A 7,342-nucleotide genomic window follows, 5' to 3' on the forward strand; every position below is an offset into this window, starting at 1 on the left:
GTGTTATTTTTTCCTGTGAAATAATAATAACTATTTTAGCTGATAAAATTTCAAAAAAAATCCTTATTGTATTAGCTAATGACCAAAAACTGTATTTAATATAGTCAAGAGAAAAATATTTTTTTTTACAGAATAATAGCAACCTATGCACTTACTATTTACCTATGAAAAGCAGAACGATGTAAGTTATTAGAATTTAAAGGGATGGACTGAGGGTGAGGTAGACTGTAATGTTATTTATATCATAATACGCAACACTCATCCGCACTTCCTTGCTCGCATTAATTTTAAATTCGAATAATACAATAAGTAGTTATTCAAAACTGGTTATTGAATAAATACTTATCAGTCTGATTTTAGTAAGTGATTAAAATAATATGTATGTTGCTATTTTAATCGCTCTTTAAAACTACCCTTTACGGTAATATTTTTTGTATTATTAAATATAATAAGGATAACTTTTTTTAGCTAAAATAATTATTTCATAGAGAATATTAATAAATTTTGAAGTATAGATACATGCAGTGTAATCAAAATTTTGATTTACAGCAATTTTTCTGGTAAAATACTTATTTTAGCTAAAAAAGTTTCATATATAAATCGTTATTCTTTTAAATGATCAACAACAGTGTTTATGTTTTTAATTTAAAATATAATTTTAAAGGGTAGTGTAAGAGGGTAACCTAAATATTTGAGTTGCCTATTAAATATAGAATAGTGTAAAGAAAATTGAATGTCACGTTTGAAGTCATCGGCGATGTAAGGGGTGAACTGTTATGCTATTTTTATCCACGCGCACTTTACTCCTAGTCTTTATAACTTCATTTGCGAATATCTCAAGAAGAAATTATTCAATGCTGGTTACCGATGAGTCTTAATTAGTGTTACATCATTCCGTTTTCAGTAGGTTATTCAAATATATAGATTGCTATTTGAGTTTTAAACACTCTTTAAAACTACCCTTTCAAAACAATATTTTTAACAAACACTATTTGAACATTTTTTTGAAAATCCAATTTAATAACGATTTCATTTGAGCCGTATATGTATATCGTAGAATATAATTGCCGCTAAGCAAATATGTAATCACCCTGTACAAAAGAACCTGTATTTTAGAAGGTCTACCCGAGGGACCGCCACGATGGGATGCGATCACGTAGTCGTCGCCGGGACCTAAGTGTCTATAGAAAACGACAAACGACATCAGAAAAAGGGTCACTATATTACTACTCCTCCGTTTCCAATCCCCCATCCCCGCCTCGCTTGGACCTAAAGAATGATTATGTGCGCGTTTGTTTGTTTTGCACTTCATTAATGGTCCTTCCGTTGAAGAAAAAACAGAAAGAAAGATTACCGTTTAAGCATTCAACTCGCGCACAATTCCCGGTTAAGTGGCGACCTTTCCAATAAGACAATTATCGTAGTTGTTGTTGTTATTACTGTTATTATTATTATCTGTTGCACCAGTGTTAAATACTAAATATAAAAAAAAAATATTTAAACGTTAACATTGTTAACTAAGTACATTGTTAAAGGCTGAGACCAGAAGGGGAAAAGTATGACTTTAATGTCTTGAACGTCCACGAAATGAATTCGACAATACAATGTAATAATCTTGTAGCTAGGTACGACAATAGGTCCGATTATTATTGATGAGGATTTTTATTCTACTTAGTCATTTTATTTTTGCAATATTATTCTATTGGAAAAAATTAATATCGTTCATATCATGGGAAATACATTCCATTTGTCAAGCCGCAATGAGTTTCGTCATTATAAGCTATGATCTTGATTAGACAAAACCCATACTACAATAACAGTGTGTTTTTTGCCAATTATACCAGGACTATACTATAGGCTATCGTTATACCTTAATGATATAGCCTATACCAATCACATCCGTTCAAATCGAGTACCTACCGCGCGCGTTCAATTGTTAACATGTTGCGTTAGGTCGATATGAATTATTTATCGATTTTGTCAGACCGGGATAGAATACAAATGGCCATATTGTAGAAACCAAGATGCTCTTTTATTCAAAATCTCTTCTAAGGAAGCATAATCATAGGAATTTAATTAATACTATTCTTTCGTGGGCGATCAATTGAGAGGCGCCTAAATTACATGTTTTTTCAATAGAAAATATAATTTTGTACTGTGTGTATATATTAAGTCGAAACATTACCTTTAAAACTGTTAAAATGTGTACAAATTTTTTTATATTCTAGTTTTGCTAAAAACAACGGTGGAATGATGTTACATTCATTACAAAGTCTCTTAAACTTAACTTTGTAGTGGTAAATGTCACTTTTTGTCTTTTAGTTGAACGCCCGTGCTACACGAAAAAGGCGAAATTAAAGTAAGAATTTAAACTTGTTAGTAGTAGATGAGCCGAACGAAGATTGTATTAATAAAGAGAACATATTTTAATAGGCGGTTGAGTCAAGTAAACGCTTTATATGATCTACCTTTACAAAAAATATTTAAATATTATATTATACTAGAATATTATCTAATGACTAATACCATCAGTGCTTACATAAAACTTGCATAAATATAAAAATACAAGCTAAGCCTATTTAAAGTTCTGCGGCTTGATACCAAAACAACTAAATATCAATGACATGTAAACACATTTATTAGAACTTCTCAATAGTATACAGCAAATGCATGATTTAATTAAATATTCTGGAAAATATTGATTTTACCACTGTAATATTAAAAATATGTTGTTGTTTTGTGTAAACGAAATTCCCAACGTAGTAGACTTTGACAGGAATACCTAAAGTAAAAACGATTATCAATTTTATTTATCAGATACAATAGTACATTTGAAAATATTTCACGAATTTCAATATCAAAAAAGAATTCTTCGTTAACCGATTTGTTTTTAATTTATTATTAGAACAGTGTTAAACCGATCTGGAATGAAGTATTGAAACATGATTTGTATTACTTTGGCTTTTAGTAATATTCATAGTAGGATTCCATTAAACAGGATGCTCTTTTTTATTACATTGTTTCAATAAATTGTCACATTTTTTTTTTAATAATACACAATAATATTGTCATCCGTTCATACAAAAACAATCGTTGACAGGTATTTTTGTCATCGGTTTTTTTTTTATGAACCATTACATTAATACATAATTCATATTTTTGTAGTGGTACACGGTTTATGCAATGTTACTTATTCGATTGGTTAAGTACATTTCAAAACCTTCATCTGGAGCTTTCCACTCAAACCATCTTTGTCATTCATTATGACGTGACAATAGCATTTTTTAGGTTCAATTCCGGCTTTTCTTTGGATCTATAAAGATAAGCATTAGCAAAAGTGGTACTTATGTCTCGCACAGAACGACTTCAGACTCGCATTAATGCCATCATTTGTTTTTCTTAAAGGTAGGTAAAATAAAAAAATAAAAATATGTTAAAACAAACGATTTTTTTTAAATGATGTCAACCGGGTTGAAGATTGCTTTGTTTGTGTTCTTCAGTAATGTATTCGATGCAATAAATTATAAACCGACATTCTTACTGGAGTACTGTAACGTCGATGCATTAGCTTTCTTACAAATCACCCGTTATCTTGTTGTTTTACCGAATTTTTCTATTTCCGGTATGATGTTTCTGGAAGTTCTAATATCTTTATCCCAACATATTTCTAACGGAGTCGGTTTCCGTGTATACGCAACGTCGCAAGTGTTGTTTCCGTCTTAAGCTTAATGCTTAATGTGCGACGCCACCATTCATCGAACTAACACTACGGTGTCGGATAAATTGTCAGGTGATTTTTTTATCCAATACATCTCTTTCCGTTATACCTTTAAACCTGTTAGTTTTCTTCCGCTTTCACTGCTGTTTAGGCGATCACGTGATAAGATAATCTACCGTTTACATGGAAGTTCGCAGCTCGGCTATGCACTTTTTCAAGTAGGTTTAAACTATGTCTTGTCACCTTATTTGAAATTTCGACACGGAATTACTATAATTGCAAGCTGAAAACGTCCTTCTGATAGATACATTATAGCCATATCGCATAGTCAAAATATTTTATGGCGGTCGTAAGTGTTGTAGGACATTTCGATTTTAGCCTTTTTGGCGTTTAATTAAAACGTTTATGGTAAAATATAAATGATAATTTATTTACAATGCTTAATAAAATATAAGGGTCGCGTTTGCGGTCCGAACTATTCAAGTATAGTTCCCACATCAGTTATTTCGTGAGTCATTGCTTTATATAAGTATACACACTAGCGTGCCCCGGAATGTCCATTTACACGCCTCGTTACACATGACTAATTAATTAATACACTTAACACCATGTAATTGCCCATAACGGAGGGGTCGTCCTATCGTTAAAGCGCATAATACTGCAAAGACATCCGACCCTTTTCCCTATTGTCATACAATGTCTCTTTTGAAATTTCTCTGCACGCTATTATTATTTTTTGTTTAGTTGAAATTATTTTTAATTCGTTCCGAAACAGTTTTTTTGCCAAAAGTTGGACAGTTGTAACGTATGCGATTGTTTTTTTTCTCTGTAACACCTATTTGGGCAAATAAAAAAGAAAAATTAATTAATTTTGAGCCGGGTGAAAAACACGGTAATATTATTTAAATGCGTGCATTTGAATACGGACGCACAGCCGCTGTAAGTAGTGATAATTAATAGGTCTATTTATCTTTTAAGATACAGAAAAAAACGATTTAAAATAAAAATAAATTATTACACGGCAAGTATGAAGAGTTTTTCTTCTCAGAATTATGAGTACAAAACTATTGTTAGTTTATCGTCGTTTGTAAAAGGATAAACTGTAAAATAATAATCTTATACAATTGTATAGAATGTGGATACTGTAAGATGTTATAGGTTGTTGTATCCAGCTACTTTTTACATTCGTTAGCTGTTGGTTTGATAATATTTCAAAAAAACCTTTTCAATCATACAATGACGCAGACCGATGCGTTAAAATTAGTTTTTAATGTGCAAAAACTGTTGGGCATAGCAGGGTTAAAATCTATTTCTTTACACCTCCACGTCAATATGGATGACAAATACAATAATACAATATCAAATTCAATGACAGTCGCTGTCGCAGTACGATAATTAATACAACAGTAAAATAATTACAGCGCCAATGTGTACTACTGGCAGGTATTATCGGAAATTCGTGAAATGTAAAAAGTTACTATAGAGCTTGCAAAAAAAAAAAAAAAAATGCACAAGCAGTTTAATCAAGGATCCAAGTTTCATGAATACCTGCGCTAAAATTTCCTTTGATATTTTCAAACTCTGTGTAAGGTTGTCAAATGCACAATACCGTTCACGTCCTTCTTAGACTTGGAATACATATACACACACATAAATATATATTGTTATGTTACAGACTGTTCGCAGAGGAATTTCTCATAACAATACTTACTGTCAAATAGTCTATATAATTTCTTGTCGTAGTACGTCGAAACTGTGGCAGTGTCACTATATTTTGGCGCATTCAAGTAACACAAATATTTTATTTGATATTTGTTTTTTATTTTTTTTACATTTATGCCAAATGCCTTTTTGACAAGGAAAACTGTTTTACGATTGTAGAGCGATAAAATATTATAAAGAAAATAATCTAAGGTATATGCAGTCGTTAGCCAAGACGATGTGTGTAATAGACATTATTACATAATCTGACCAAAAATAATATATACTTATTGTATCGATGATTGCAGAAACAACACGAGTAATTTTTTTGAACATTTTGGATAATCGATAAAAAGTGTTTAGTTTAAATAATTTTTAAATAAAGTTTATGAATGACTACTTACTGAGACGTATCATAATATACTGATTGTGCATAATTTGCGTGCAAATATAACACAATGTACCTACGCCTATTATTGACTTTCAAAGTCTTCTGACTCGTGACGATTTTCCAATCAATAAAAAGATGGCGAACAATTGAAAAATACAATTTAATATTACTATAATACCATTATATTGTAATAATGTACTAATACAAACTTAAAATGTATAATAAAGCGTTATTTTCTACGTTTAAATACAACAATTGTTTGTTTGCCAGTCTTTAATTGATTGAAAAAACGTTAGACGGTGTACGATTTCAATGTGAAATTGAACCTTTTGTTATACAATATAAGTACGATTGAAATGATGAAAGTTTTGACAGAATTATTTACTATAGTCGTTGTAGAGAAGTATCTAAGAGATATTAATAATTGTTACAAGTAGTATCATTAAACACTAAAAGAAAAATCACAGTCACACTGATAAAAAACTAGATTGGCTAAGTAATATTGTTATTGCTATTTAGCCAAATAGTTTTTTTATTATTATACGGTTAATTTTTCTTCTTCTGTTCTTTAAATAATTATCAATATCATGAAACATCTTGTTAACTATAGAGTGGATCGTATAATTCTAATCATTACCCTTGTTGTGGTAATAAATTAATATTTTTAACTTAATTGTATAATAAAATAAAATTGTGTATATATTAACAATATGTATTTTTAATATGAACACAGACTAAATATTTATTATATTATGATATTAATGTTAAATGTATAACTACCGTATTGTTGATAGTATATACAATATACATATATTTAAAAAAAAATAATCTGAATATTATTACTATTATGCATAATTTTGGTAAATAAATTTGTTTCGTTGGTATATCAAACATTAGTTATTGTTGAATAATGCAATAATGGATGTATACCTAACACATTATATTATGTTAACCATATTATATCTTGTTGTTAGTACAATTGATTTTTTTTCAGCTTACACGCATTTTGATGTTCTAAATAATTGATTGTTACGAAAAAGTATTAGGTATGTTGTTGGTCGACCCCGTTTGTACGGGAAGAGGCGAATAAGAAAATATTATGTTGCGCTGTTCTCTCTAATCGTTTGATTGAAATTACTCTATGAATAAAAAGGAATGTGTCGGGGTTGAACATATTTGCATAAAATGACAACCGTCTTTTTCGACTTACTGCTATGTACTTGTGCGAGGGCTTCGCGTCATCCGCGCGTTTTAATTAACAACAACATTGTAGCAAAATTATACTTGCGTTGGCCATTTGCCTGGAACGGGTTTTGCCCTTTATAATTACGTTAATTTCTACTCGGTGGCGCGGGAAGTATTCGAAAATCGATGCCCTGCGTTTAACACTGTGGCTTTGAGATAACAACAGCTACCATCCGAGAGCAAGTGTGAGACGATGATGATGATAGAGCTGGTGTATACCTACTCGAACAAGAGCTATCGTGTATAGTTTAGCAAAACAAACACAACCCGATACGTCCCAACAATTC

The sequence above is a fragment of the Adelges cooleyi genome, unplaced genomic scaffold (genome assembly GCF_023614345.1).
Source record: "Adelges cooleyi isolate 19-005CV unplaced genomic scaffold, UGA_ACOO_1.1 ACOO_flye_CR_arks_rails_tigmint_CR_PRNA_574, whole genome shotgun sequence".
NCBI classification, from domain to species: domain Eukaryota; kingdom Metazoa; phylum Arthropoda; class Insecta; order Hemiptera; family Adelgidae; genus Adelges; species Adelges cooleyi.